Raw genomic sequence first — 11,747 nt, 5'->3', positions numbered from 1 at the left:
ATCAACCAAATTGAGTCCAACTCAATTAGTTTACATTGGATTACTCTTAATCCAATTTGGTTCATCACATGAACCTAATCCTTTTGGTTCATCATATGAACCTAATCTCCATCTAATTGCCCTTTGTCTGTGACCCTATTGGTTCTTGTAACGTTGGCAATGCTCCTAAACCCATTTAGAAGTATAAGTAGTGAGCGGTATCTAGCAACATATCATTACTACCCAAGTTACAAGAATGTTGAGATCCAACATCACCTTGTGACTACTAGTTGTGACCCTTCACAATATATGACAAGTGTCCTTCTATTCTTGACATCTAGATTGATCAATATGAGGCATAGACCGTGTCATCCTCTAATCAATCTAAATCTTGAATCCCAAGTAGGCTCACTCAATCAAATGAGCTCAACATCTCATATTGACTCATTTGGGCATGGCCATGCACTTAGTGGTCTCACTCTATCAAAAATAATGATGTCACTCCCATCATATATGAGGGATAGATCCCATCTACATCATTCACATCCCTCCGTATATTTTGTTACATACTCAGTAATCGCCTTTATAGTCCACCCAGTTACGGGTGACGTTTGACGAAGCCAAAGTACGTAACTCCTTATGTAGGGAACCATGGTGACTTCAGGTCCAAGAACTAGTAGTCATACTAATAGCCACATGAGAAAGTATATGACACTCATATAACGATCCATGATACTTTCTCATGGCGGGTCATTCAGTATACATTCTCCAAAGCATACCCATGTGTCAACTTGATATCTCCATATCCATGACTTGTGAGATCAAGTCATCGAGTTGACCTACATGCTAGTCTCTTCGCATTAACATTATCCTTGAATGTTCATACTTGACTAGGAATGATTAAGAGTAGTGGTCCCTATATCATCTCACTATCGATCCAACCAATCGATTGATATAGGTAAGAACCTTCTACTCAAGGACGCTATTATACTTAATTATTAGTAACCAAAACAAATACCTTTATTTATATATAAGAATATGATACAACGAGTCCATACAACAATCATCAAATGATTGGCTCTAGGGCTCTTACTAACACTGCCCTCCCTTTTAATGAGCTTGCTTTGGCTGACCTTTATCCTTCTCTTGTTTTCTCTTCTTCACCTTCCTCTAGTACTACTGTTCATGGTGGCACTTCTTTCACTTTTCCTCTGTCTATGCCTACATCTGCTATTATACTTAATTATTAATAACCAAAACAAATACCTTTATTTATATATAAGAATATGATACAACGAGTCCATACAACAATCATCAAATGATTGGCTCTAGGGCTCTTACTAACACTGCCCTCCCTTTTAATGAGCTTGCTTTGGCTGACCTTTATCCTTCTCTTGTTTTCTCTTCTTCACCTTCCTCTAGTACTACTGTTCATGGTGGCACTTCTTTCACTTTTCCTCTGTCTATGCCTACATCTGGATCTTTACCTTCCTTACCTTCTTCTTATCTAGTTTTTGCTCCCCCTTCTATTCCAACTTCTTCTTTTTCTACGGGCTCCTCTGCCATTCCCATCCTCCCTATCTTACTAGGAGGTTATTTTGCTAATGCTTGGGAAAAAATTCATCCTCTTTTTGGGGAGCTCACCCCTCCTGAGGCAATTGATCAATTTTCTCGTAAGGAAACCCGGATATGTTTATCGAAGTTTATTTATTATTTACCCTTGACAACTTTATGACCCTTTATTTTATTTCCAGCGATGGCTAGAAAATATAGGCTTGTCTAGACTAATGCACAACCTGTACAATGAAAACAAGAAATTGAAGCAACGAATTGCTGAGATGTCTTCTGCTACAATGTCTGAAGAATCCAAAAGACAATATGAAGCTCAAATTGAGAGTCTTCAATCGCAATTCAAATCAGCTACGGATCTTAACAGAGAATTAACTTCCAATTTAGAGAAACAGACGGCTGAGCTCGACAAGTTAAAGTCTGATTATGAGTCGGCATTGGCTGATAAACTTAAGGCTTTGCAGCTGAAGGATGACGAATTAACTTCCTTAAATACCTCCCTAAATTCAGCTAAAACCGAGGTCTCTACCAAAAAAGTTGAGCTGAAAACTTCCCAAATGGCTTTGGTCATCTATAAGGCTAATGAAGACACCCGCTTCAAGGGGCGAGCTACCGTCTTGATCTAATCTCCAGAGTTCAACAAGCCCATCGTAAAATCTATCTTGGCGGCCTACACTGCCAGAGCTGAAGGGGCTGTGAAGCAATTGAGAGAAGAAGGCTTCTTATCTCACGATCCCCTTCCTAACTTCTTGAACCGACGTAAACTTCTTGATAACAGGCCCGTCGATCTATTTCCTTAGTTAACGATAGAGTAATTTTCTTACTCAAATTTAAATCATTGTAAGATTGACTAGGATTTGTGATAAAAATCTGGTTGGTTTATGTAAAGTTAAACTTCTATCTTTATTACTAAATCTGTTCCTTTTCGTGGTGGTTGTTTGTTTTGTCTAAGTATGTTGAATGCCGCCTAGCTTGCCACCATAAAACTTCACTCACTATACTATAATATCCTCCATTTCAACCGATCTATCATGATCGGTCAATGCACACTACTGTTTACAAATATCGTCTGGTATTTTGTAGTTAATTAAGTCCCGTTCGATTTAGTGCAGCCTGCCATAATATTCTTAATATCGGTCGGTTTATTATAACCGATCGATTTATACTTGTATTTATGAATATCATCTAGTGCATTATACTTAACCAAATTTCATCTGATTCATTATGGCGAGTGTCACCTGACTTACCATTATAAGTCTCTAATCAATATATTAGGGTAGTATTTATCTCGGCCAGTCTATCGTAACCGACCGATTCATACTTATGCCTACAAATCCCGTCCGGTAGTTTTTAATCGAGTCTCATTCGATATAACATGGTACTTTATAATATGCTATTTTTGATATCGATTAGTTTATCATACCTAGTCGATATATGTTCGCTCTCCGCAAGTGTACGGAAATGTCGCAAGTAATATAAAAGATTATCGTATCCACAGGGACTGGAATAAGCACTAGAAATGTCTCAATGCGAATTAGCTAAACGACTATCCAATCGTTTCAAAAGCAAAGTAAAGGTAAACAAACCTAATCTTAAAGATCAACAAACAAGAGTTTAGTGTTTTGGGTTATGATAAAGGGAGATTCTAGGAGTCTCAGTTTCTTTGTAAGATTTCTTGAATGTAAATGGTTCACCAATTCTTATCCCTCAATTGCCAAACATGTAGAAAGTTGTCGGTTCCCTCTTGCAATAGACAACCGGCTAAGGACTGAGAAATGTATCTAAATAGGATTAATTAGACATGAACCTACGTTGTCCTTACACAGAAGCACACCTATTACTATGCCTTCCTCGGATATCAACATAGAAGTCCACAACTTATTAATATATCAAGATACAAGAAGCTAATCATAAAATCCATCCTACTCTCTTGAATGTTCCTATTTCCTCTTCAAGATTATCTCTCAAACGTCCTTACACGGGCTTGCACCTGTCACGTGGATCCCTCGGATGATCGAGTGAGAGTTTATCTTTACAAAGTCCATAAGAAATCCAAACAATCAATCAAGAATGAGAATTAAACACAAATCACCATTAATCATTCTAGATCTAATTGATACAAGCAAGATAATGTCATTGAAACAAGAAAATGGCAAATCCATAAGATATTACATCAATCCATCATACAAATACTCCCTTAATCCTAGAATACAAGATCTACTCCATAAATCGAGGATGAAAACCCGAAGAAATAGAGATTACAAGCATTCCTTGAATTCCCAATCCAAGAAAACAAGAAGAGGGGGAAAGAGAAAACTTATCTACAAAGAAGCCTTGTCTTCGGATCCAATCCTCGCTCCGGAGTCGAAATCGTCGAGATCTCCCTTAGAATCGCCCAGAAATCCTCCCAAGAATGGGAGGAAACCACCAAATCTTGCTGTTTAAATAGAGGAGGGAATCGGGCGCCACACGGTCCCGTGACACGGCCGTGTGAGATTCACACGGCCATGCCCAGTTCCCTCTCTGCCAAAGCTGCACGGTCGTGTGACTCCACACGGCCATAACCCTTCTGCTCTCTGGAAATGCTACACGGCCGTGTGGTGCACACGGCCACAGCCTGCTTGGTCTCTGGAAACCTCACACGGTCGTGTAGATCCACACGGCCATGTAAGGCTTCTGCTCTGGTTGGCTTCAAATCTTGACACGGCCGTGCGAGGTTCACACGGCCATGTCATCTTCCTCTTCTGTTGGTGCCAATCTCCACACGGCTCGAGCTCCATATCAGTGCAGGGCCGTGTGAGGTACACGGCCCGGTGCTTTCTCCCTTTGTTTCCTCCAATGCATGCCTAAAGATGTAGATTCTTCACCAAATCGACTCATGTGTATAGAAAATGCACAAAAAGCAGATCTCCGAACCAAAAGAGTAAATATGCTAAAAGAAAAGCTGGAAGTATAAAAATGCATAGATCAAGCATGCTCAAAATATGTAAATGTGCGTAAAAACATGCATAAAAGAGTATATAATCGACGCACATCATACCCCCAGACTTAAACTTTTGCTTGTCCTCAAGCAAAATGCTGCAGTCTAAATTCATATGTTCTACAACACATTCATAAAACCCAGTGCACTTTCCTAACTCTATCAAAAAGTTTCATTAACAAGCATGATCATGGAAGCAAGTAAAGTATGGTTCAAGCATAAGAATCTTGTGCGCAGTGTAAAAGTAACTCAACACCCTTCAAGTTTCAATCCATGTCCTAGTCAAGTCGTCATCAAATTTGAATTCCTAGTGTTCCCAGTGAAAGACAAGCAACCAGTGATAGGCACTTACTCACCATTCACTTGGTTCATATTTCTCAACTAACCCATGGTCTCAATGGTGTGCTCAATCTCAAGAGAAGCTAAACAGTCATTTCCCCAGTAACCTAACTCGGTCTCAAAGGGGTGACTTGCTAGATTCCACTCATGACAACTGTTTTTTATATCCCTTATTATTCTTTTATTTTTTTTTTAAGTGTTTGCATTGTGCAAAACTTATTCACAAATGTACTTTTAGCACACATGTTGGGATATTTTGATTTTTCCAAATGAGCTTTAATGATTTGAGCCTCATCCAGTAACCAAAATGAAAGTTGAGAAATCACCATGGAAACCAAGTACTAAGCAAACAAGATGAATCATGACTATTTCAATGACATCAACTATTCAAGCATCAAGCACAAGTGTAGTGAAAATAAAATCCTTAAGGTTGAACCAAAACTAAAACTCATCACCATAAGATTCTTAGCTTATTAATGCTTCCCAAGATAGAAAAAAGAACTACACAAAGTTTACTACTAGCATCATTCGAACATCATGAATCAAGACAATAATCGTGCTAACATTTCACTTGAATCCAAGAAAGCATATAAGTGAAGATTTGATGTTCTCAATTTTTTTTTTTTTGCCATAAAAAAAATCAAAACAAAATGCAAGACATAAGCAAAAAACAAAAACAAACAAAGCAAATCAAATGCATCATCCCCCCAGACTTAAACTTTTCATTGTCCCAATGAAAACTAAAAACAATGTGGAGGAGATTTTAAGAGAAGTTACCAAGTGATGAGCTCCAAATGGTTGACATTCATGTTTTTAAAGATACTCCTCCATCCAATACTCACATTCCTCCACAACTTTGAATTCTACAACAATAAGATAGACAAGAAAAATTAAGTAGAGGATACATGTTTATTATAAAGAGAGAACTAAAGAAAATAAGGAAAATGAACTTGGGTTGCCTCCCAAGAAGCGCTTGTTTAAGGTCATTAGCTCGACCACCTCATTAGATTCATCTAAATCTTGCTCTTGGAGGGGTAAGATATTTTAGAACCCTCCTACCAAGGGCTCTTATTATGGAGGGAGCTTTCATCAAAGGAGCTACAAAGTAAAGTATAACTCTCTCCATCTTCGTCTTCTTGGAAATTTTTTCAGGTGGTCGAAGACGGTTCAGATTGAGCTTCCAATTATTGGCCTATGTGAAATCTGCACATCCAAAAGAAAAACAAATCTCCCACAAGCATGTTATATAGTATAGAGCTAGAACCATATCAAGATAAGATGAATAAGTAATAAAAACTGAATCACATCCAACAAAGTCAATTATAGGTACCTCCATAAAGTTTTCCAAAAGATCACAAGAAATACTAACCTTACTTTGCTGAGAAATACCTGAAATTTCTAAATATGTAGATGTGACTTCCTCTGAATCAAATGATGGTTCTGGCTCTAGCTTAGGTGTTGATGATATCAATGATGGTGATTCTTGAGACTCTGCTAGCTCTGCATAAGTCTCTACACATTGTTCCAAAACATGATCAATTCTTAAAACCTCTAAGGGTTGTCTTGACAAAGGTGGTGATCCTTGAGATGCTGCTTCCACAACACAGCTCCCTACACATTCTTCCATATCATCATCATCAACACATACATCAAAAAATAAACCAACATCTATGTCCTCAATAGGAGAATCAATAACGAGAGGATCAATAACTTCACTTGCAGTTTTAAGTTGATCTACCACATCACATTCATCATCTGAAAATTCGATGTCACTATAACACCTTATAAAATTTTGAGATAGATCTGAAAACTTATTTACCACTACATTATCAATAAAATCCTCATCTGAAAAATCTTCATCTTCATATATATTCAAAAATCTACACTCAACCATATTAGTGTCACAGGATTTGCCGAAGTCTTTATTTTCATTGACCCCCACTAACCTTTGTGGAAAAGGAACCCTTAGTGAAGGTCCTAGGAAAGACTGAACTCCCTTTTCCCCAAATTCCCTTTGAGCTTTTGGAGGACGTCCAACTTGCTTATCTAATGTTGGTGTGATTAATCGTTGAGGGAAAGGTACTTCTGGCCTTTGGGAACTTCCCAGAGAAATGGAACTGAGGGGGCGTTTGGTTTAGAGGAATAGGAGTGGGGAATGGGAATGAGAATCATTGATTGTCATTGTTAATGTTTGGATTATAGGAATAGGAATACAAATAAGGGAATGAATCCTTGAAATTGGGTAATGACTCATTCCCATGTACCTCCCCTTCAATGAGTCATTACCCTATTTTCATCAATCAAAATATTTCCTTATTCCAAAAATACCCTTGACCTAAAACTAAAATTTTCTCCCTTAATATCAAATATCAAAATATATTTATTTATTTTTTCTTTCATATCACTTCTCTCTCTTTGTTCTCTCTCATCATATTTTCTCTCTCATCATTTTATCACACACTTTCTCTCTCCTTAATCTCTCCTATCACACTCTCTTTCCTCTTTTTTCTCATTACACTTTCTTTCTCATCATACTTTCTCTCTCCTCAATCTCTCCCATCACATTCTCTTTTTTCTTTTTTTTTTCTCATCTCACTTTCGCTCTCATCACACTTTCTCTCTCCTCAATCTCTCTTGTCACACTCTCTCCTTTTTTTTCCTTAACATACTTTCTCTTTCATCATACTTTCTCCCTCATCATACTTTCTCTCTCCTCAATCTCTCCCATCACACTCACTGTTCTCTTTTTTCTCATTACACTTTCTCTCTCATCACACACTCTTTCCTCTTTTTTCTCATTACATTTTCTCTCTCTTCATCCTCTCCCATCATACTTTCTCTCACATCATATTTTCTCTCTCATCTTCTCTCATCATGCTCTCTCCTATCACACTCTCTTTTCTCATTTTCTCTCATCACACTTTCTCTCTCTTCATTATTTCTCATCATACTTTCTCTCTCATCATACTTTCTCTCTCATCATTCCCTTTCATCATATTTTTCTCTCATATCTATTTTTTTTCTCTTATTTTCCTTTAAGGGTACAAAAGGAAATTTTGTTTATTCCGATAGAAAATATGCAAGTAACCAAACATTGCTTTTAAGAGTGATATCCATGCTCATACCTATTCCCATTCCACAATACAATGATTCCCATTCCGATTCCTATTCCTAGGAAAGAACCAAACGCCCCCTGAGTTCTTGTGATCTTCTATTATTCTTCTCCTCAATTCTAAACATGTCGTTCTTCAGAAGTTCTTCATGATTTTTTCCACTTCTCAACCCAACATTATCACACTTTTCATTGGATCTTGACTGTGTAGGAGGGGGATTTTCTTTAAACCATTTTGAAACAATACTATCAAGCTTTGCCCCCAAATGTTTGAACTCCTCACTCTGTGACTTGTGAATTTCAACATTTTTAGGTGGTTGAATTTCATTTTGTTTGACAGGCTCTCTTACATTTATAGCTTGCACTTTTTGAATATCTGAGGGAAATTCCATCCAACTTTTGTTCGACCATTCATGGAGGTTCAATGTCACTTGATCAATTAACGAATAAGCTTCATCTACACTTTTGTCCATAAAAGAACCTCCAGTTGATGAATCCAATAAAGTCTTGTCTGAGAAAGAAATTCCCCCATAGAATATGTGCAAAATCAACCATTTTTCAAAACCATGATGAGGGCACTGTCTTTGAAGACTCTTGAATCTATCCAATGCTTCAAATAATGATTCTCCATATGCTTGAGAAAAATTTGTTATGCAATTCCTCATATACACCGTTCTACTTGGAGGGAAAAAATGATTCAGAAATTGCTTCTCCAATTGTTCCCAACTTGTGATGCTTTGAGGACAGAGAGAATATAGCCAAGTCCTTGCTTTATCCTTGATACTGAAAGGAAATATCATCAATCGAACTGCATTTGCTGATACTCCTTCACATTTCACCAAATCACAAATCTCTAAAAATGTTTCAAGATGCAGATAAGGACTTTCTGATACTTCTCCTCCAAATTTGTGACCTTGTATCATGAAAATTATCTCTGGGTCTAGTTGGAAACTTTCTACTTCAATTTGAGGTTGCACAATGGGAGATAAAAATCTTGCAGAAAAGGGTGTAGAAAAATTTCTCATGGTCCTGCTTGACATGTTAGTGCTCATGGATATTCAAGAAGAAAAAGAAAATTATCAAGAATCAAAAACAAGAAATAAAATGCAATATGAAAAGCAAGAAAGCAAATGCAGAATTTAAATTGCAAGAAAGAAAGTGCATAATGAAAACAAGAAAGAAAAGATAAAAGAAAAAAGAAAAATGTCTAGAATAATTCATATGCTAAAAATTGCAAGATATGTTTACAAAAGAAAAGAAGAAAGAAACAAGATCAAAAGAGAAAACAGAGAAAAGTTAGATTAGAGTACTAGAAATCAAGAATGCAAAATTAGAATTAGAATTAGAATTCCAACAAAAAGAGTTGTCAAGAATGTTATTCAAGAAAGGAAAAACTTACGAAAACAGAATTCTAACAATTAGTTATAACTATGCAAATCAAAAGAAAAAAAAGAAAAATTATGTTTAGTCTAACTCAATTGATAATTCCTAATGTTATAGCGCAGTCCCCGGCAACGGCGCCAAAAACTTGTTCGCTCTCCGCAAGTGTACGGAAATGTCGCAAGTAATATAAAAGATTATCGTATCCACAGGGACTGGAATAAGCACTAGAAATGTCTCAATGCGAATTAGCTAAACGACTATCCAATCGTTTCAAAAGCAAAGTAAAGGTAAACAAACCTAATCTTAAAGATCAACAAACAAGAGTTTAGTGTTTTGGGTTATGATAAAGGGAGATTCTAGGAGTCTCGGTTTCTTTGTAAGATTTCTTGAATGTAAATGGTTCACCAATTCTTATCCCTCAATTGCCAAACATGTAGAAAGTTGTCGGTTCCCTCTTGCAATAGACAACCGGCTAAGGACTGAGAAATGTATCTAAATAGGATTAATTAGACATGAACCTACGTTGTCCTTACACAGAAGCGCACCTATTACTATGCCTTCCTCGGATATCAACATAGAAGCCCACAACTTATTAATCTATCAAGATACAAGAAGCTAATCATAAAATCCATCCTACTCTCTTGAATGTTCCTATTTCCTCTTCAAGATTATCTCTCAAACGTCCTTACACGGGCTTGCACCTGTCACGTGGATCCCTCGGATGATCGAGTGAGAGTTTATCTTTACAAAGTCCATAAGAAATCCAAACAATCAATCAAGAATGAGAATTAAGCACAAATCACCATTAATCATTCTAGATCTAATTGATACAAGCAAGATAATGTCATTGAAACAAGAAAATGGCAAATCCATAAGATATTACATCAATCCATCATACAAATACTCCCTTAATCCTAGAATACAAGATCTACTCCATAAATCGAGGAAGAAACCCCGAAGAAATAGAGATTACAAGCATTCCTTGAATCCCCAATCCAAGAAAACAAGAAGAGGGGGAAAGAGAAAACTTATCTACAAAGAAGCCTTGTCTTCGGATCCAATCCTCGCTCCGGAGTCGAAATCGTCGAGATCTCCCTTAGAATCGCCCAGAAATCCTCCCAAGAATGGGAGGAAACCACCAAATCTTGCTTTCTCCCAAAGGGGGAGAGATCCCCTTTCAATTCATGAAGAAGGGTTTAAATAGAGGAGGGAATCGGGCGCCACACGGTCCCGTGACACGGCCGTGTGAGATTCACACGGCCATGTCCAGTTCCCTCTCTGCCAAAGCTGCACGGCCGTGCTGCTTAGTCTCTGGAAATGCTACACGGCCGTGTGGTGCACACGGCCACAGCCTGCTTAGTCTCTGGAAACCTCACACGGCCGTGTAGATCCACACGGCCATGTAAGGCTTCTGCTCTGGTTGGCTTCAAATCTTGACACGGCCGTGTGAGGTTCACACGGCCATGTCATCTTCCTCTTCTGTTGGTGCCAATCTCCACACGGCTCGAGCTCCATATCAGTGCAGGGCCGTGTGAGGTACACGGCCCGGTGCTTTCTCCCTTTGTTTCCTCCAATGCATGCCTAAAGATGTAGATTGTTCACCAAATCGACTCCTGTGTACAGAAAATGCACAAAAAGCAGATCTCCGAACCAAAAGAGTAAATATGCTAAAAGAAAAGCTGGAAGTATAAAAATGCATAGATCAAGCATGCTCAAAATATGTAATTGTGCGTAAAAACATGCATAAAAGAGTATATAATCTACGCACATCAATATACCCTTAGGCGAGAACATATCGACTGATGTCTTATACTTAACTAAATCTCGTTTGGTCCAATATGACTGTCCGAGTTTATTGTTTTACTCAAATAGATAATCTGAAATCATCTTTATCAATCTAGTACCCGACCGATTTTCTCCATATTTGTTTGATTCTTTTATGAATCAAGACTATATCAAGAAAAACTTGGTTGCGTTTCCCGAGAAAGATTACCAAACTTAACACCTTTCGCTTGGGATTCATCCTTCTTTTTGAATTTGATTTTTTCTTTTGATGACATTACCTCTTTATGACGGTTATGATTCCAGGTCTTCTTCCTTATTGGATTGATACTCTTTCTCTCTATACCCACTTTTATACTTAAGTTCTACGCGAACTGCCGTTGATATTACTATTTTATCTATCCTTATGTTTCCGGGTTTCTTCTTTTTCTGATTCTTCTTCTTCTCCTGTTTAAGGGTTTTTGGGGTATAAGGCCCTGAGGAAAAAAGAAATAGGTTTGAGATGCTATCTTCTTCTTTTTGAATATCCCTACCTTCTCCTTTGTTTGCTTCCCTTCTGTTGTTCCGCCATGGCCACTTCTTCTCCTGTATGATTCCTTTCGT

General features: G+C 37.7%; 1 non-coding gene across 1 annotated transcript; it reads left to right on the top strand.

Moving 5' to 3' along the window:
• The first annotated feature begins 8,540 nt into the window (after positions 1 to 8,540).
• Positions 8,541 to 8,646, top strand: LOC122003128. The gene has a single exon (XR_006117801.1). It is a non-coding gene; the product is annotated as a small nucleolar RNA R71 (small nucleolar RNA).
• The last annotated feature ends 3,101 nt before the right edge of the window (positions 8,647 to 11,747 follow it).

This window comes from Zingiber officinale, chromosome 7A (genome assembly GCF_018446385.1).
Source record: "Zingiber officinale cultivar Zhangliang chromosome 7A, Zo_v1.1, whole genome shotgun sequence".
NCBI classification, from domain to species: Eukaryota; Viridiplantae; Streptophyta; class Magnoliopsida; order Zingiberales; family Zingiberaceae; genus Zingiber; species Zingiber officinale.
The sequence above is the reverse complement of the archived record's forward strand: the minus strand, read 5'-3'. Positions and strand labels throughout refer to the sequence as shown.